Source organism: Corvus cornix, chromosome 2 (genome assembly GCF_000738735.6).
Source record: "Corvus cornix cornix isolate S_Up_H32 chromosome 2, ASM73873v5, whole genome shotgun sequence".
NCBI classification, from domain to species: Eukaryota; Metazoa; Chordata; class Aves; order Passeriformes; family Corvidae; genus Corvus; species Corvus cornix.
The window spans coordinates 22473162-22493919 of record NC_046333.1 but is presented as its reverse complement, the minus strand read 5'-3'; positions in this window follow the sequence as shown (position 1 = coordinate 22493919).

Sequence of the window (20758 nt, the reverse complement as noted above, 5' to 3'; positions counted from 1 at the left end):
CTATATCCTATTACTGCTAGTGTATTCCAAATCCATTTTTTCACCCCATGGCTTCCCTATACAATTCCCTTTCCCTACAACTTCTCTCTGATGCCGAGGGGAGGATGAAAAGGGGGAGGGAAGAAATTAAACCCTCTCCTGCCTCAGTTTCCCCACAAAGCATGCCCAGAGAGTCATGTCTCCCTTCTGTCAGCCTTAAGATGTTCCAAAGAATCTGTTTGGACATTTAAAGACTCAGGAGGGTGGCTTGTTTTGTTTTGAAACTGTCCTTGTTATGTTTATCCAGTTGTTTTCAATGTTAAGTTCTAAATCTCTTTTTGTTAAAAACAAATGGGTAAAATTTTGGGGTCCCTTCCCCCTGCCGTGGGGACCTGGGAGAGGGGCCCCAGGGGGGGAGACATGGGGTTTCCCTAGCTCCTGGTCAGCCTCATTACCCATTGGTTGTTTTGTGTTCCCCTGTGCGCGCAAGGACCCTCAGGTCCCGTGATTGTGACAGGTCTTCGGCAGATCCTCAGCAATGAGGCTGGAGAAATAAACATCTCTCTGAAACATCTATCAAGAATCAGTCCATATATATTTCTTTTCCACGGGCCTCCTTGTTTGATACACGTGTTACAGTGTCTGCACTGTAATAGAACGCAATGGCAGCACAGAGAAGCTTGTCTCTGTCTGACTTTGGGGAGAAGAAATGCCACACAGCAGACGCCCTACGGAGAGGAGCCTGCCAGAGCCTGCTGGAGGAGAGTGCAGAGCGTGATCACCCCCATACAAGGACATTAAAGTGTGTTGCTGACGTGGCAATACGTGATAGGTCACTTAGTGAAAAATACCAGATAAGGAAATACTGAGTCTTGAAGAAGTGTATAAAACTAGCTTGTTTCTCACAATAAACATCTCAGTATCCCTGCCAATCTGAGTCTGTGCATCAGTCATTATAAATGGCGCCCTGAATCAGGGACTTGATAGGCACCTAGCAGTTGTACCAGTAACAATGCTCAGCTGAGCTCTAGGGGGGCTGAAACAAAGCCCGTGGTGCACCAAAAGACCTTTCCGCAGGACAGAAGGTAAGCAGCCAAGAACTATGGGGACTGGTATATCCCAGGAACAAAAGGGCATCCCAGATATAATGAAACTGATTTTGAAAAAACACTTCAGGAAAGTTGAATCTACAGATTTGAACAGACTCTTGTTATGGGCTAAAGACTGTGATCCAACTTTAAATAGTACCAATATTTTTGACCCTTGGACGGGCGATGTTTAAGGGGACTCTTTGTGGGACCAAACTACATGGGGCAACAGAGTGCTGGAAGAACTTTTGTGTCCGTGGTGGACAGTATGCAAGGCGCTCATGGCACATGTGGCACCCGGAGACCAGAAAAAGAAAGACACTTGTGCCACCATTGAGCGAAACACAAGTCTCTAATCGTAAGCTTGTCGGGGCTGTGGGAGGAGAACCGGCGGATGGCCCCTGGTCCCCTGATCCATTTGATCCTGGGGGGGAACCTGATCTTTTCCCACCCGATCCGCATGACTGATGGGCAGTGGGGAGAAAGCAAGTGCCACAGAGGGGGATGCGGATTTAAAAGAGCTCACTCCACCCCACGCCATGCGAGATCAGCTGGAGTGGTGCTGCAGTCAGTGGTGGGAGCTGGGGGAGCCCGTCCCGGAAGAGTATTCCCTCTCCGCCTGCCCTCTGTGGGAGTGTAGTGGCGGCGGCAGCAGTTATGGGGAGCATGTGGGGCCGCATGGTGCCATGCTGCAGCAGCAGCAGTGAGCACATGGCATAGCCAGGCGACAGTGGCAAGTGGTGGGCTGGCATCACAGTGGGTCTGGCGGGGCAAGCACAGCTCTCTGCATGCGTGAAGTGAGGAGGCGAGCCAGGAAGCCCAGCAGCACTGGTGAGCACCTGGTGGTGCGGTTCTGAGCCACCTGCCCACCATGGATTGCAGCCTCCTGTGGACCCTCATGAGCCGATACCGTGCTGGAGAAGAGAGTTGGGTGGACTGGTGACCCCTTCCTCAGGAGGGGTTGCAGCATTTGCACCAGCTTGTGCGGGAGCAGTCGAGGGCTAGATGTGTCGTTCCTGTGGCTGGTCCATGGAACTCTCCTGTTTTTGTTGTTCGGAAAGCGAGTGGAGGATGGAGATTGCTGCACAATCTTGGGAGGATCAGTGATGTTATTGTGCCTATGGGGATCACTATAGCCAGGGCTCCCATCTCCTGCAATGTTGCCACAATCTTGGACCCTCATTGTCATTGATCTCAGGGATTGTTTTCTTACCATACCACCTTGTGACTCCCTTGTTATTTTAGAATGGATTTTTTGTTGCATCAATTTGGAAAAAACATTGTTTCCTGCTGTAACTTGATGGTGCTGATCCCTCTGTTATCTACTTACCCATGACCCAAGATTATTTAGGTTGGCTGCAGCAACACTCACTGGCTTTTCATGTTGCCCTACAAGGGTTTTCTGGTCAATTAAATATTCATTTACTTTCTCATACTTTGTTGAGGAGCCTTCAGTATTGCCTCTGTAATGGCATGTTATGGATGCTCCTGTAATAATCCTGATTTGTAAACTGTCCTTTCAAGCTGAAATTATACAAAACCATTAACTCTTTTCTATTTTGCATATTTTCAGTTCCTGTCCATAGGCAGAAACATTCCCTTACAATTGTAAGTTGTTTCCCAAGGTTCTGTCTGTTAAATCACTGTCTCCATTCGTGGGAAGGAGATCTCTATTGTTACAGTTATTGGGTGTTTTGATCTGTCCCCCTGTCCATGGGGAAGATAAGCTCTTGTGAAGTCATGTTCCCAACTGATATTAATAGAGGTTAGCTTGTACGTATTTTAGGGAAACCCTCCCAGTCAAGGCTTAGGGCCTGGCCAAGCCCTGGCCCTTGCTGGTCAGGAAGCATACCATCAAACCCAGGTCTTTCTGTACTAAAAATGTAATCAAGTCACCTTGATTTCTGATTTGATCTTATAAAAGCTGGACCCCCCTTTCGAGGTAAACTTGGAAACCTTGCCTGGGAAAGATTTTCTAGGTCCTCACTGTGAAATGGGGCTCCTCATCAATTGCAGACTCTGGGTGATGGTAAAGTATTTAGGCAGTTGATGATATTACCTTGCTTATTTTTGCTCAGTGTGCACTTATTGTTTTATTTGATTTATTGTTTTACTGTTCATAGTAAGAGAAGTTATGTTATGTTTCACATATTCCTGAATTTGGTTGGTTGAAATATGTTCATGTTATGATTGATACCTTTTCTACATGTATTTTTGCTTCCACCCATAGAGGTGAATGTGCAAAAGACATTCAGTGTCATTTTTTGTCCACTTTTGCAGCCCTTGGAGTACCCATCTCCATAAGGACTGATAATGGGCCATCCAAATGGATGGCCGATTTTTTTCATTTGTGGGGGGTGCACCATTTCATGGGTATTCCACATCCCCCTACAGGTCAAACGATTGTTGAATGGGCCCATATCATCCTCAAGTCCATGTTGTTAAAACAAAAAAGGGGGAATGCAAGGATGGGATATGTCCCCTCACAAAAGACTGCAAAAAGCCTTATATGTTCTTAATTTTTTGAATCGCGTTCAGAATGACCTAACCTCCAACCAATGCCATTTCAGGGGATCACAGTCTCACTTAGAAAAACCTCAAGTACTTATTAAGAATCTTGAAAGTGGAAAATGGGAAGGACCCGTTCCATTGATAACCTGGAGGTGAGGATACGCTTGTGTTTCCACAGATCCCAGTTCATGATGGGTACCTGCAAGAGTGGTCTGACCAGCCTTGGTTACTCTGGCTTCATCATCAGCTCATGGGGAAACTGAGGGAACAAGATGAATGGAGCTTGTTTGGTTCGGGTGGTGGGTCAAACATGTTCTAATGTTGGGAGTGTTTTGTTTTGTGATTTTTTTCATATGGTTGATCAGGAATTGAAAAACTTACGGTAGGACAGTTTGAAAACAAAAAGGGGGAGCTGTAGAGGGAGATAAAATAGAATTGAGCTACAGCCTGCAAAATGCCATGGCAGTACAGAGAAGCTTGTCTCTGCCGGACCTTAGGGAGAAGAAATGCCATGCGGCAGAACCCTGTGGAGAGGAGCCTGCTGGAGCCTGCCAGAGGAGTGAACAGAGCGTGATCACCCCCATATAAGGACATTAAAATGTGCTGCTGACGCGGCAATGTATGATAGATCGCTTAGTGAAAAATACCATATAAGGAAGTACTGTGTTGTCTCAGTTTGAGACAAGTTTAGGGGGAAATGCCCTGGAAGGGATGTCTTCTCCACAGAAGACAGGTTTCAGCACTCCCTCCCCCCACCAATATGAAAGGAGTTTCTTGGAGGAAAGTGAAAAAAACTATTTATTTAACAAGCAGAGTGCCAGCACAGGGCACAGGAAACAATTGAGTCATGTTAGATACTAAACCTCCTCTCTGCAGAGAAAGCTGGTGGATTTAGAGCTCATTCTGTAGCTGGTTCAGCCCCTCCTGAAGTCTGAGGCCAGGATGCGGCGTCCCTGCAGCCTCACTGCTGGTCCACAGGGTCTGATGATCTGGTTCTCAGATCACAGCCAGGCCGAACAGCTCCAGAAGAGGAAGAAGTTACCAGAGGATTTTGGTATGCCAGTTTGGGAAAATTTCTTGCCTCAGCTAAGAGGCTAATTAAAAGTAGGAGAGTGTTCCCTCGGCTCTGCAGTGGTGAGAACACAGGGGAGTGTGTGTGAGTCCTTGAACACAAACTGCGCTGAAGAATTCGCCTGGCTTCTCTCCCCGCTCTTCTGGACCCAGCTTAAAGCTGCGGGACCCATTTCTGGGCAATAAGGAGACAATAGGGGAAATATAGTATTGTCATAAAATCACCACAAGACATTCCACCCCTTATGCCGTATCGTCGGCTTAATGCCCAAACTAATATAATCCAAATCTAAACACACACATTTATACGTATATACATATATACAGCTATGTACAAATAGTGGCAGTGACATTCAGCAAGCAGTGGTACATAGACATTCCAACATATGGTTCTCTCCCAGCATCAAATATCCCTGCAGTACACAACGTGTTTCGCCATCCCTCTGCATTAACCACCACTTGCAACCTGGTCCCTGAGCAAAGACAACCCCACAGGTGGGTTTTCCTTTACTCAAGGCAGAATTAATCCAAACAGTCTTCCCTAACAGATCTCTGACATGCACAACTGGGACCTTGTCTCCGTCTACTGTATGCAGGGGATCAGATTGGGCAGGGCCTTCTTGGTTAGTGGAGCCTCGGGTGTTAACTAACCAGGTGGCCTTTGCTAAATGCACCTCCCAGTTTTTGAAAGTTCCCCCACCCAGTGCCTTCAAGGTGGTTTTTAGCAATCCGCTCCACTTTCTCAGCTGCTGGTGCATGGTAAGGGATGTGGTACACCCACTCAATGCCATGTTCCCTAGCCCAGGTGTTGATAAGGCTGTTCTTGAAATGAGTCCCATTGTCAGACTCAATTCTCTCAGGGGTACCATGCCTCCAAAGGACCTGTTTTTCAAGGCCCAGGATGGTGTTCCGGGCAGTAGCGTGAGGCACAGGGTAGGTCTCCAGCCATCCTGTGGTGGCTTCTACCATTGTGAGCACATAGCGCTTGCCTTGGCGGGTTTGAGGCAGTGTGATGTAATCAATCTGCCAGGCCTCCCCATACTTGTATTTGGACCACCGCCCACCATACCACAGGGGCTTCACCCGCTTGGCCTGCTTGATCGCAGCGCATGTCTCACAGTCATGGATAACCTGGTGTCTTGGTTTTGAAAGACAGGTGTCTGCTAAGGAAGGCAGAAGCCTCCCTTGGAATGGCAGATGTAACCCCTTCCCCTCCGAGTTATTATAATTTTGAAATCAAGGGGCTTTTAGGCAAAGATGTGGAAAATAGGAATAACAGTTCTTTAGTATTATATATGTATATATATATATATAAAACCAGTCAAACAAAACAACAATAACTATAGCAGTAACAGCAAACAATCACAAACCCAGTCCCAGCCTTCTTGGCTGTCAGGCCCTTTTCCCCTCAGGTGCAGTTCCGCTCGCAGCCGGCAGGGGCGCTGGCGGCTCCCGGTGAGCAGGGCAGGTGCGATGGTTTCCCCGTGGCCTGCAGGGGGCGCTCCGGAGCGAGCTCGGGGAGCACGCGGTAATGGCGGCCTGGGATCCCAGGGAAGGATGGAACAAGGGCTTCACAAACCCCCGGACAGCTGGCCTTGGTGTTCAGCTGGAGCTTCAGGAACAGCAGGCTGGAACGGCAGGCTGGAGCAGCAGGCTGGAGCAGCAGGGATGAGCACAAATCCCGCAGGACAGACGAGATGTATCCAAATGGAGAACCCCCCTGGAGGTCCAGGCAGGCAGGGTGAGCACGGCTACAACGCAGCGAAGGCTCGAAGTAACAGCGAGGCAGGGCGGCCACAGCCTGGCCTCCAGCAGGGCGCTGTTTTACAGCAGGAAGAAGAGTAGCCAAAGCAAGCAGACTCCTCTCTCTCTCTCTCGGATGCAGAGAGCAAACTGACCCCACACCCAGGTGAAACAAAAGAGTAGCCAGGCACACCCCACCCTCAGTGGGTAGCTCTTTGTTTTCTTAAGTATCCAACGATCAGCGATTTGTTCCCTTAGCAACATGTATAGGGGGGGAAAAATTCCTTTAACAAAAAAAACTAGGACTAAACTAAAACCCCAACATTATCCACCCCGAATTTTTCCCATACTAACGTGTTACATGAAACTTAACCTTTTTAACCATATAAATACATGCATCAACCGAATTATATACATATATACATGCTGATACTGATACAAGTACCGAGCCATGGGTAGTTCACCCTAAAACAAGATCCCTTTGAGGTATGCATTGGGTCTCTCCATCCTTTTGCATCACCCACCAGGTGCAACCTGGTCCCTGAGCAAAAACAACCCCACGGATGGGTTTGTCTTTGCTCAAGGCAGACTTAACCCAAACAGTTTTTCCAAGCATACCTCTCATGTGCACCACTGGAACCTTATCCCCGTCTGTTTTTTGTAGGGGTTCGGATTGGGCAGGGCCTGCTCGGCTGGGTGGAGCCTCGGGTGTTAACTAACCAGGTGGCTCTTGCTAAATGCACCTCCCAGTTTTTGAAAGTTCCCCCACCCAGTGCCTTCAAGGTGGTTTTTAGCAATCCGCTCCACTTTCTCAGCTGCTGGTGCATGGTAAAGGATGTGGTACACCCACTCAATGCCATGTTCTCTAGCCCAGGTGTTGATAAGGCTGTTCTTGAAATGAGTCCCATTGTCAGACTCAATTCTCTCAGGGGTACCATGCCTCCAAAGGACTTGTTTTTCAAGCCCAGGATGGTGTTCCGGGCAGTAGCGTGAGGCACAGGGTAGGTCTCCAGCCATCCTGTGGTGGCTTCTACCATTGTGAGCACATAGCGCTTGCCTTGGTGGGTTTGAGGCAGTGTGATGTAATCAATCTGCCAGGCCTCCCCATACTTGTATTTGGACCATTGCCCACCATACCACAGGGGCTTCACCCGCTTGGCCTGCTTGATCGCAGCGCATGTCTCACAATCATGGATAACCTGGGAGATACTGTCCATGGTTAGATCCACCCCTCGATCTCACGCCCACTTACAGGTGGTATCTCTGCCCTGATGGCCTGAGGCATCATGGGCCCATCGAGCTAGGAACAGCTCTCCCTTTATGTTGCCAATCCAAGTCTATCTGGGACACCTCTATTTTCGCAGCCTGATCTACCTGTTTGTTGTTACGATGTTCTTCATTAGCCCAGCTCTTGGGGATGTGAGCATCTACATGACAGACCTTCACGGATAGCTTCTCTACCCGAGTGGCAATGCCCTTCCACTCCTCAGCAGCCCAGATTAGTTTTCCTCTGCGCTGCCAGTTTGCCTTATTCCACCTTTCCAGTCAACTCCACAGAGCGCTGGCTACCGATCCGTGAAATCATTGTAGATGGTAGAGCGTTGGCCACTTCTCTCTTTCAGCTTATGTCCAGAGCTAATTGAACCAGCTTAGAGTTCAGCAAACTGGCTTCGATCCACATTCTCACTTCTAGTAACCTGTGGCAGCGTTGTCATGTGGGGGCTCCATAACAAAGCGGCTATTCCATTTCCAGCTAGCGCCTACAATTGGCAGGAAACCATCAGTGGAAGAGGGCGTATTGTCTTTCACCCTCTGGTAGCTCGTTATATGGTGGGGCTTCACCTGCTCCTCTTCTTCTTCAGAAGATAACCCAAAAGTCTCACCTTCTGGCCAGTTCGTAATTATTTCCAAGATCCCAGGGCGACTTGGGTTTCCAATTTGGGCACACTGCATGATGAGGGCGATCCATTTGCTCCGAGTAGCGTCGGTGGCGTGATGCATGGAAGGAACCTTTGCTTTGAACATCCACCCTAGCACCGGTAGTCGGGGTGCCAGGAGGAGTTGTGCCTCTGTGCCAATTACTTCTGAGGCAGCTTGGACTCCTTCATAAGCTGCCAAGATCTCTTTCTCTGTGGGAGTGTAGTTGGCTTCAGATCCTCTGTAGCTTTGGCTCCAGAATCCCAGTGGTCGACCCCGAGTCTCACCAGGCACCTTCTGCCAGAGGCTCCAGGACAGACCATTGTTCCCGGCTGCAGAGTAGAGCACGTTCTTCACTCTGGTCCTGTCCTGACTGGGCCAAGGGCTATGGCGTGAGTGATTTCCTGCTTGATCTGGGCGAAGGCTTGCTGCTGTTCAGGGCCCCAGTGGAAATTGTTCTTCTTGTGGGTAACCAGGTGGAGAGGGCTCACGATCTGGCTGTACTCGGGAATGTGCATCCTCCAGAAACCTATAGCGCCTAGGAAAGCTTGTGTTTCCTTCTTGTTGGTCGGTGTAGACATTACTGTGATCTTATTGATGACCTCAGTGGGAATATGACGCCGTCCATCTTGCCACTTTACTCCCAGGAACTGGATCTCTTGGGCAGGTCCCTTGACTTTGCTCTTCTTGACGGTGAAACCAGCTTGCAGGAGAATTTGAATTATTCTCTCTCCTTTCTCCAACACTTCTGCTGCGATGTTCCCCCACACAATGATGTCATCAATGTACTGCAGATGTTCTGGAGCCTCACCCCTTTTCCAGTTCCAGCCCTGGATTCAGTCCATGGCAGATGGTGGGACTGTGCTTCCACCCTGGGGCAGTCGGTTCCAGGTGTACTGCACACCCCTCCAGGTGAAAGCAAACTGAGGCCTGCAAGTCTGCTGCCACAGGAATGGAGAAGAAATGCATTGGCAATGTCAATTAAGTGCGTACCACTTCGCGCTTTGTGGACTCCAGCTCGTACTGGAGCTCCAACGTGTCCGGCACAGCAGCGCTCAGCAGTGGAGTCACTTCATTCAAGGACGATAGTCCACAGTCAATCTCCATTCCCTGTCAGACTTGCGCACAGGCCAGATGGGCTGTTGAAGGGTGAGTGGTCTTGCTGACCACCCCTTGGCTCTCCAGCTCACGGATCATCTTGTGGATGGGGATCACAGCATCTCGATTGTTTCGATACTTGCCGGCGGTGGCACTGTCAAGGTGGCAATTGGCACTCATTGCTCTTCCACTTTCAGGAGTCCAACTGCAGAAGGATTCTCTGATAGTCCAGGCAGGGTGTTCAATTGCCTAATGCCCTCTGCCTCCACAGCAGCAATCCCAAATGCCCACCTGAGTCCTTTCGGGTCTTTGTAATAGCCTTCCGGAGGAAGTCTATGCCCAGAATACACAGGGCCTCCTTCCCAGTCAGGCTCACCTCAGCTTCAAAAAGGGTCAACTGCTGTGATCCCCCGGTCACCCCAGCAATGGATACAGGTTCTGCCCTCACATGTCCCGATGGCATTAAAGTACACCGTGCCCCAGTATCAACCAATGCATCATATTTTTGTGGCTCTGATGTGCCAGGCCATCGAATCCACACCATCCAGAAAACGTGGTTTCTCCCGTTTCCTCTTCCTGGCTAGAGACAGGGCCCCCCTAGCCCGTGTTATCATTCTTTCCCTGGTGTACATGCTCGAGTACCTTCAAGGGGTCTGACATATCATCCTCCCTTCTGTAATACCTGGCAGCTCGGGTCCACGGGAGGCTGAGGCTACCTTCACCTTAGCGGAACCCCCTCAGTTAGTGCCTCCCTCCTTGAGTTCACGCACCCACGCTGCCAGGACAGAGGTGGGGTTTCCCATCCCACCTTCTCATGTCTTCCCCATGCTCACACAGGAAAACCACAGCTCAGCTCGTGGGGTGTACCCTCTCTCTCTAGCGGGGGGACGACAGGCTCTGACTTGGGGCCTGTGACTTGCACTGGTGCCACACTGACCCTCCTCATCTCCTCCCTCATTTCCTTCCTCATCTCCTTCATCTCCTCTTTGAGGTCCTGGACCACAGCAGACATGAGCTTTCAGCGGGCCATTGACCACACTGTCATAATTCCTGAGCTTGTTGGCAACAGAGCCCACTGTTTCTCGGGTATTGTCAGCATCAATCGTCGCAATGAAGGTGGTGTATTGCGGTGGCCCTAGCTTTGCCAGGTTCCACATCATCTGTCCTGTGCACCTGACCTTATCGGGGTCATTATCATGCCGTCCATCCCTCCCAAAGAGTACCTCTAATACTGCCACCTCTCTTAGCTGCTGGATCCCTTCTTAGAGTGTCTTCCACTGCATTCTATGATGGTACTCCTGCATTCCTTCTTTATGAATGAGCCTTTCTCTCACACTCATTAAGAGCTGCTCCCAGAGAAAAAGGGGGCCTGGCTCCCTCACAAATATCTGGTCCACACCTGGGTCCTGGGTCAACGATCCCAGATACCTTGCCTCCCCACTATACAATTGCACACCTGTGCCCATAAGGTCCCAAACCTGAAGCATGCAGGTTGTATAAGGCTCACACCCCCTTCGCACAATGTCTTTTTGCATACCACAGAGACTGTCGTACGACAGGGACTCAGTGATGATTTCTGGCTCTGGCTCTCCTGCTGGTTGTGAGGGCCCTGGTTCCCCATCATCATTAACTGGTCGTACTGATTTGGTTTTATACTTCCTCCTTTGCACAGGGGCAACTGCTGCTGGCTGTGATTGTCCTTGTGGTTCGGCTGCAGCCTGGACGGTTGTAACATCCGTGGGTTCCACTGCTGCACCATCGGACTCACCCTCTTTGGGGCAGGGAGAGGGTTTTTCACTAGCTGAGGAGGTGTATTCCGTTAGCATCTGGCATATCTCCTGGCACATCTCCTACATCCCCTTCACCAGTACCCTCACCCAGTTTGAGTAGTCCATTTCTGAGGCGAGCTGTTGGGCGGTATCAGGCTGTGGGGCTGTGTCAGGCTCTGGGGCTAGATCTCTAGTGTCTGGGGCCATGTCAGGTTCTGGGGCAGGATCAGGCTCTGGGGTGGGAACTCTACTCTCTGGGGCCGTGTCAGGTTCTGGGGCAGGATCAGGCTCTGGGGTAGGATCTCTAGTCTCTGGGGCCAGTGTCTGGGTAGTTATCCAAGCCAATCTCAGCTTATCCCTGAGTGCTAAATAGAGTAGGCCTACCAGCACCAGTTGGTTAGTACTCAGAGGGAATTGAAACCCTTCGAAAATTGGTGGGGTGGGCCCGAAGAACTGGTTGAGGGGTTGGGAGAAAATGTCCCCTGGTGTCATTTCCTCACAGAAGGTACCATTTTTAACATAGCCCCAAAAACATGCACTTAGTGTGTGATAGCCCTTTATCCATGTACCCACATTCCAGAGGAAGTTAAAAACCCATGAATTCCTCACCTTCTCGACCCATAGTGCAAGCTGAATAACAGCAACAGTAGCCGTAGTCAGAGGACCCATGTTTAGGTAAGGAGCTGCAACGGGGAAGAATATAGCCACAGCCACCTGCCATCCGAACCAGGGTAAAGTAGACCACATAGTGCTGCCTAGCAAGGTTCCTATATCCAGCACACAAAATTAAGTTATCCAGGAACTGTTATTCCTTTTTCACCTCTCTCTCTTAATGCCCTCAGGCCCCACACTGGGCGCCAAGAGCAGCCTTGGTGGTTTTTACTTTTTTAGTATTCTGTTCTTCCTTGTTTTGATCTCTTATCACTAGGTAAATCCTCTCTTCCATGAGAAACTTTGTACTCCTCTATGCTGTTATTCGCAAGAGAAGGTTTGAATTTTGTTTATAAATGTACAAACAATACTTTATATGTACTAGCTGAAATATATTTAACATACTTCTAATTCTTAAAGTGTTAAAATATTTGTTTGTATTGATGGATGAGTGAAAACTATATATTTTTTTCTCCCTCTAATTCCCCACACAGCAGAGAAGAAAAATCAAGCAAAGATGCTGCTTAACTTTAAGAACTTTTATGCATTTAGTTTCAGCACAACCTGTGTAGATGTTGTCAAATCTTTTGCAAACTCATTAATGAACAGCTTTGATTCTTTAAGATTCCCCTTGCTTCAGCAGCTGGAGCTATTGTGATACATACTTATTAATGTAATACATTAATGGATCTAGAAGCTGCATAATAGATCTAGAGCTCAAACTCTAGGAGTGAGCTTCCAATTTTTCTGGATACACTTTGGGCTAATCAACCTGTAACCTCCTTCCCTTGTGGGACTTTCCTGGGTGGAAGATGCAGCAGTGCCACTGCTGCTGCATCCAGTCTGGCTCTTGGTTTGAGGTTTTCCTGCAATGTCCTTTTTCCACACTGTTTAGAGGATGTCTTTTCTTGGCTGCACCATCCAAAAGTCCAGAGGTGTCTCTGCAACTGGAGCCCAGGTACCCTAGAAAGGGTAGAACTATGGCCTCCAGTTTGAAATGTGTGCACATTAAGGGGCAATCTCCGAGCAGCAGCGGCACTAACGGTGAGAAATCATAATTTCTTGTGTGTCACAGTGACCACTTATGTTTTGTGAAAAAGTTCCCTATATAATTTATTTTCAGTACAGCTTTTTATAATTGTAATTATCAGCCTCTCTCCTGCAGTCCTGTGCTGGTTGACTGATCTAAAAGTACACAATCAACCAGACAGCAATGAACAGAAATATTTTCAAGAGCAGATGGGATCTACCTCGAAAATCAGGATTGTCCCAGTGAAACTGAGACATCTGGCAATATTAAAAAAACACCAGCTAGATGAAATAAAAATTATGACGTGGAGGAACAGGAAAATATGTCTTCGCATTGATTAGCAGGCAAAGTAATTAATCTCTTTCAAATCCCCTTTCAGTCCTTGGTGTAAATCTAGGAGAAATAGGGATATTGTTTTCAGATTTAGAAGGGATATTTCACATCCTTTCCTCCCTCTTTCGTGTTGCCCCCAATAACAGTCTTTGTGGCACTTATAAACAAAATCTGTCCCTTGCTATCCTTTTTGCTGGGTCCAATCAAAGTTTTATCATTGTCTTTCAGGTGCTTTGGATCAAACTCAAGCCTATCTTTGCTGAGTGTGTTATTGTGCAGGACACCACCTGGCCACAGTCCAGTTTGCAATGGAATTTCTTTGCTGGCCAACATATATTGGCCTTCTCAAAACACCAGACAGACAAGGTAGCATATCCAGCTGGTCTCTTTCAAGTGTGAGAGAGCCACATGTACACTGGATCTACAATAAAAATATGATAGCATTTTTCCTGTAAGTTGTTCTTAACTGCATTATACTACTATGAAGTCACATGTTACATGCTACATAAATACAGTTAGACTCAATGATCTTAAAGGTTTTCCAACCTAAATGATTCTACAGTTCTGTATCTGTAGTTTCGTACGCATCATCTAGTGTCATGCAGGTTTTGGGGCAGGAAGTTCACGAAAATGCTAAGTGTGAAAGACAGGGACAATTGATCTCTCTGTTCAGGATGTATCTTGCTAGAAAAATATGCTAGAACTACAAATGAAGTATAAAATGATGCTCCTCACATTGCTAGGAATTATTTAAATTCATATAGAAATTATTTCTACACACTTGGAAGACAGTGTGTTCTTATAGACACAGTGTCTAGTGCAGTGGAATCCTCATGTCTGCTGGGGTGTGGAAAAAAATCATGTGATGTTACAGATGATAAGCACTGCAATAATGTTAAACAGTACTGGTTTTATACTGCATTTCATCAGCAGATACCACAATATATCCGTATTGGAAATTGTATTTTCAGTAAAGGGAAAAATTAAGTAGTAGAGTTGGGCCAATGAGTGCTTGTATTTTAATGGCAGTTTGACAATATAGAGGGAAATGTTTCTCTAAGCATCTTTTCACCTGTAAGTTAACAAGACAACCCAAAAATCAGAGCTCCCTGATAACCAGCATACATGTGTTTCCCAGTATGATTATATGAGGAATAGTTACTATCAACCCTCCTCCCATACATGTCCACTTACCTGAATGATTGTGTTACCCATTTCCCTTTGTTTGTATTTTTAATTTTTTACAGTACAACAGTTCAATGCTTTCTCACGTTCATGCCATGGTTGTGCCTAAGAGATATTTCTTAAATTTTAACTGGTTTTTTTTTTTAATTCCAGATCCCTTTCTAAATAACTTACTGTTGTTAAAGCTAAGAACCTAAAAGGAACTACCTTCCTCAAACACAAGTATCAGTATGTATTAGTTCATAATTTGATCATCAGACAAATCATATGCATGTATATCCTTGTGAACACAGCCTGGTTTTCAGAGATGCCCCTCAATGACAGCCATGCCACCAGAGAAGTTATATGAGGGTGGGATTTGTCTTGCTGGGAAGGGGGTCACAGCTGCTGCTGGTAGACATGAGAAAAAAGAAGAAAACAGATGGCTCCCATTTGCCCACTGTATTTTTACTGAGACTTATAGGAAGTTTTAGTGTTGCATAGGCAAGCTTTTTCCCAACAAATATAAATGTTCAGGAAGAAATATTTAAGCCAACAGGGTCACTTAAACTTACCAATCCCATATATACAAGTAATGTGAAAACAGGGGTTTTGTTGATATTCCACCCAAGATTGCTTTGATGATGAATACTACAAGGAGTGGGACTGTTTCTAAGATATTCCCTTAGATAAAAAGACATCTTTTTATGAGCTCCTTAACTCGTTTTAGAGTGAAAATGACCTCTGCTGGTGAAAATTTGCACATCTATTCAAATAATCGTTATTCAGGTCTTTTCATAAACATTTGTGTCCAAAAAGCTGTTGCAGTACTTCCTCAGTAATTTTTTTTTTCAGTAACCTTCTAAGAGGAACTGGAATACTTCAGAGTTTCTTTATGTTAGAAGATTATCACCTATCTTCAGTACCAGAAATATATATGCCCAAGAAATATTACTGAGGATACCACAAATGGTGAAAAACTAAAGAAAAGACAGAGTGACCCCAAAATACTTGTTCTTATATAAAGCATTTTGCCTGTGGCATCCATTCTGGCTTCACCCTCTCCTTATAATGAGCAGACTCCTGTAAGGATAAAATTAAATTATGTAAGGGATACTAGAATCGTCTGTACAGAAGATAGATTCAATTTGGAAAACAGTGGTCATTCTGCGCTTACTAATAGATTGTTTCCAATCTTTCTATAGGATCCAAAAGGTTTATGATCTGAATTGTGTTTATCAAATAGGTAATTTTCCATCTCCTCCTATGAATGGCACTCAGGGAATGATAATAGCCAACAAACTTTGCAAGGACCATGTTACTAATTTGGAGGCAGGCATGGAGAAATAGAAAATGATGGCCTTTTAGAGTTCCTAGATTATGTCTGTTTTGAAAATGTTATCTAAATTCTGGAATCACCTAAATTCCTAGTTATAGTACCACTTTCTAGCTCACTATTTTCTATGAAAATATCTACACACTTTCGTTACTGATAAAGATCTGAAAGTAATAAAGAAAAAATGTGGGGGATTACCCACTTCCTGTAGGTGCTGAGCAATGTTTGCCAGTCGTAACACAGTAGCAAAGTGGTAAAATGCAATGTGAAAATACTTGAATAATTATAAATGTGCTTGTTCAAGGGCAATTAAAAAAAGAAAAAGCACATTAAAAATAATCCCACTTTGTGAAAGCTTCAGTCTCAGAAGAATCTCAATTTCAACATAATCCTGTTTTTCACTGGAGAAAGAAAGTTCTTCAGAAACTTTCCAACCAACCAGATATCTCTAGGGAACATGCTGTCTCGGGACAGGGAAATTCCTGTCATTTATATGCTGTTTTCACAAATTGTTTTTAGCACTCCAACTTCCCCTGTGTGACAAAAAAAGTACCAGAAAAGACATGCCAAGAGCACAGAACGAGGTATTTGTGCCCTGGGTTGCAAGAGAACTCGTATTAGTTTCTCACCATCTGTACTGGTTTGGCCAAATTTAGAAATATATCCTCTGAGAGAAGGCACAACCACCCCTCCTCCCACCAGGTTCGGGAAAAAATAAATTTTCCTCAAAGGAAAGTGAAGGAGATAAAACTATTTATTTAACAAACACACGGGAAAGGAAAATAATGTTAAATGGTAAAATCTTTTGCTGTGGAGGAAAAACCTGGGAAAGCGTTAAGAGTCCTCCCTTTGGTCTCCTCGGAGCTGGGGCTTGGCCCAGGGCCAGGCCCTCTGTGCCCAGTGGAAAGTTCTCCTGATGTGTTCTGATGTTAAAGCAATCAAGCAGTCCAGTAGAAAAGGGAGAAAATCTGAAATTCCAGGGAAGGAAAAATTCAACTCTCAGTCTCCCTCCGGAGAACAAAGCAGCTGAACCACTGGCCAAAAAAAACTGTCCTGGGAGCAGCAAGCCGGGTGCTTCCTCCCTCCCCTGCTGCAGTGGACAAAACCAATTGCTATCTGTGTGTGACCTTGAACAAGCTGCAAACTGCTTTGAAAAAGTATTGCTCAGTTTTTTCCTTCCCCCTCTCAAGCTCAGTTTAGAGGCATAGAAAGGCACAGGAATTAATTGCTGGGCATAAGCAGCGATATGGGATACACATCATAAGGTCACCCCAAGATAACATCCATATTTGTTCTTTACCATGTTTCTGGCTAAGTTCACAGAGAATGCCGGAAAAATATACTTTCAGCACTTTCTTCTAATTTAGTACACCCATATGCACCCATAGAAGAGCAGACACATGCACACATGAAGATAGCTCCTTATTAATGGCTGTTCTGTTGAAAAATGTTCTCCTTTTTGTGTCTAGTATTTTAGAAGTAGCTCTGAAAGGAATAGTTTCCCTTCAGTGTCACAGGTCACCAACCAAACTTTTTATTTGTATTGAAGACATTTGTGACTTTAAATCTCTGAGGAAGAAGCTGAGTTGTTGTTGTTGCGTTGTTGTTTTAAGGTTTTTTAACAGGAGACTGGGAAGAAAAATGTAAAATATTATCCAAAAAAAGTTGACAGAAAATCTATTGCTGAAGGGCTGAGTCCAGCTTGCTTAATTTCAAGTGTAAGTCTTCCTTTTTCAGCAAGAGTGGAAGCTGTGCTTATTTCTAAGCACATGCTACACTGCTTAGACTTCTAAACTCTGTCTGGTGCTCTGAACTCAGTAGGTTTGCACTGAGATAAGGAGGGAAGTTTGGCCGTTTGTGTAAATCCACTACTGCAAAATATAACCTCAGATTTGACAGGTTTATGCTTTTCATCCTCAGGGCCACAGCAAAGGACATCCACTCTGAGGTCCCAGCCAAGGCTTTCTTTCTATAAAGTGGAAGAGAAGGAGAGAAGGAGATGGATGTGCTGTGATTTCCCACCAAATGCAGAACATTTGCTGGCAAGCCTGAAGATCATCTTACCATTGCTTGGCAAATATATTCATATATATCATGTTGCATCCCTCAGAAACTTAAAATATTTGTTTGTGACAAACAGACCTTTCTTTTAGAGGACATGACTCTCCTCAAAATAATTTGAGACTGAGGGAGGAAGAGGGAAAGGAACTGGTTAGAATATATTTTAACATTTTCCACATTAAAAATGTAACTGTGACTGTACTAGTTTGAAAACAAACCAGTGGGAGGCACCAAGTCAGAATAACAATTTAATGGGGAAATTAAAGAAAAGGAAAAAAATCTAAAAGAAAACACTGGTTCAAACTGACAGAGTCAAGATACAACCTGACACCCTGTTAGGCAGGGTGGTGGTAGCAGTCTGGTAGAATGGTGGCTGCAGTCTTCTGAAGTGGTGATCCTGTAGAAAAAAGGGTCTGCTCCTCTTCAGGTCCAGTGGTGGCTGTGTAACTCCTGTCCTCTGGAAATCCAGTGGAAAGGTTGTCTCTGGTGTTCAGCATCTCAGATTATATCCACGATGGGATGCTTGGTTCCTCCCTCTGGGTGGAGCATCTCACAGTGGGGTAATGAGTCATGAGGCCAAGTGTTGATTAGGCTCATTAACAGAAGATAGTCCAGAGGGAGTTATCTCTGAGTCACGCAGCAGGACAATGATGGGCCATTAACAGAAAGATCGTCTGGGGGGAGGAGGCAAGGAAACACTGCCCCACCTGATTTCAACAGCTCATGAGGATGGTGATAGAATACACTGCAACCCAGGACAGAGACAAAATGAGAACACTTTATAGAAATAGTTCATCTTGACCAGCTCTTGACCTGAAATTATTTGGATAGCCTTTCTTCTGGACTTGTTCAGAATGTACACCTCTAGGATTTTTCATCACAAGATTTTATTTCTTTCCAGTACAAAAGAGTTTTTTATATAGAAGTGGAGTTTATTACGGTACAAGTTTCCAAATTAATTTCTTACAATAAAGTTAGTTCATTGGATATTACTGAAATAGAATTCAATGGGAAACTTTAATAGAAATAGGATTCAAATAGGAACTCTTCGAAAGAGTTTGCATAATTTCAGTTGGGAATTTTGGGGAAAAGAAAAAGGAAAATATTAAGTATAAATGGTGGAAAGATCAGAAATCTAAACAAAAATCAAATGACTTCCTATATGGGAAAAGTTTAGAGTGAAAAGTGAGAATGTCATTTGACCCAGCAGTCACTGGAGTGTGAGATTTTGCCTTTGAAACACACAAAGAAATCCTTTCATGATCATTTTCATCAGGACTCAGAACCATGGAAACAATAAATTGCATCATATAGGCTGTCACAAAGACACTGGGATGCAGTGTCTGACTGTTAAAAAACTGTGGAAAAGCCCTTGGTTGATTTCTAATGATCTCTCTAATTTTTCTCACTTCATCTCTTTTAGTACAGTGGTCCACAGCAGGCTCTGAAAATAAAGGGAGGACAAGTGCAGATCCATCCTGAGTTTTCCCTCTTGAAGAGGCTGGGATTTCGCTAGGGAAAATATGATAGTATCATGAAGTTGATTTTGCTATATGAACATCATGTAACCCAACTTTGTATCCCTGCAGGCTTTGCTGAGCATTTTGCTGCATCTTGCTGCAAGAACAACTAGGGCTGCTAAACTTGTTTCTATCTGGTAAAATCCCATGTAAGAATGCAAACTAGTTAGTGCTATACACCAGGAGTTTGATGGAGCTCAATGGAGCTCTGTTGTTCAGAAACTGTTAAACAGTTTCCAGTTTGTATATCTAACCCCAAGCATGAGCAAGGAGGGATAGTAAATGGACTGAAGCCAGTGGTTAGTGTTTTGAACTTCCTCACTGCTCAGGCAGGAAGCCAAAAAGTCTAGGAGAAGACTGGGAGAAACAAAGGGGTGTCATGGTTTAGCACAGTTAAAGAAGGCTTCATCAGCCACAGAAGTGATTTTTTGCAAAGAGGTGCTTACAGCTTCCTCTATGACCTGACAGAACCAATCAATTGGCTGGTTTGAATATTGGCAACGTTTTAAGCCACTTAAGAAGCTTGACATGCCTCTGTGATCCACCTTTAAGAATGAACAAACCCTGGGAAATCTCTCTCTTGCTTCCGGCCTTTGGACAGGTAACTGGGGGGCCCATGCAGCCCAGCGGGGCCGGGCCAGGCCCTGCTCAGCCCAGGCTGACCGGGAGGCAGTTATCCTGGAGCCATGCAGCCCTGTTCCACCCCCAGCACTGCTCCATGCAGGTGGCCCTGCGGCGCAACCTGCCTCCCCCACCACTCCAGTGTGGCTGAAGATTCATCTGAGGCCGCTATCTGGCAAAGATCATGTGACCAAGAGTGATAAGCGAATTCCAGCTGCGGGGCCAGGTGAGATGAACCCTTTTAGAGCTGTAAGTTTCCTCCAGAACAGATGAAGCCTGCAGACATCAATCCTCTCCCAGATCAGAGGAAAGGGAAAGGTGAAGGCACATGAAGAAAACGCCATAGAGACACCGAAGTCAGTAAAGAAGGAAGAGCTGAAACCCTGAGGGAGGAGAAAGAGGAGATGCTTCAAGCTTAGAAGCTGAAATTCTGTTGTAAAGCTATCGTGATGGACTGTGATACATCAGAGTACCCGTTGTAATTTCATAAAGCGTGGGGGGTGGAGCGTTCAAACTACAATTGTGGGCAAAAGTACCTGTGCTGAAATAAGCAAATGTTGAAGTAGCTGTAATTTGATGAGAAGCTTGAACAGAAAGAGATGAAAGTGAGGAGGACCTTTGCTCCCAGGGGAGGAGGAGGGCCGCTGTTCCTGGAGATGGAGATGCTCCCAGAGATAGATAGGTGAAGAGAACCTTTGTTTCTGAACAGCTCATCCTTAAAATGGTACCCCAGTAGCTCAAGATTGAACCCTTGGAAACAGTTGTGGGGAAAGCTGTAAGTCAAGGGAAGGGACCTTCACGTCAGAGCAGAGAATCAACCCGGGCGGCTGTCTCGCTGTGACATTGAAGCCATGAGAGAACTTCTT